Source organism: Parus major, unplaced genomic scaffold, assembly GCF_001522545.3.
Source record: "Parus major isolate Abel unplaced genomic scaffold, Parus_major1.1 Scaffold525, whole genome shotgun sequence".
NCBI classification, from domain to species: domain Eukaryota; kingdom Metazoa; phylum Chordata; class Aves; order Passeriformes; family Paridae; genus Parus; species Parus major.
In genome coordinates this window covers 14789-15291 of record NW_015379413.1, presented here as the reverse complement: position 1 = coordinate 15291, position 503 = coordinate 14789, and positions in this window count along the sequence as shown.

Sequence of the window (503 nt, the reverse complement as noted above, 5' to 3'; positions counted from 1 at the left end):
GAGGTTGGAGCTCAGGGAGCAGCCCCCAGGAATGGGATGAGCTGGGAACTCAGGGAGCAGCCCCTGGGAATGGGAATGGGATGAGCTCAGGGAGCAATCCCTGGGAATGGGATGAGGTTGGAGTTCAGGGAGCAGCCCCCAGGGAGTGGGAATGGGAATGGGATGAGCTCAGGGAGCAGCCCCCGGGAATGGGATGAGCTGGGAATTCAGGGAGCAGCCCCAGGGAATGGGAATGGGATGAGGTTGGAGTTCAGGAGGAATGGGAATGGGAATGGTTGGAGTTCAGGGAGCATCCCCAGGGAATGGGAATGGGATGAGGTTGGAGCTCAGGGGGAAAGGGAACGAGATGAGCTCGGAGTTCAAGGAGCAGCCCCCAGGGAGAGGTCGTAGAACGCCTTGAGCCCCTCGGGGCTGTGCCGGGAGTGGCTCCGGGCCAGAACATCCCTGCGGAAATTCTCCCTCATCCAGCCGTAGGCCAGGCTGTGCAGGAAACCCTGCAGGGA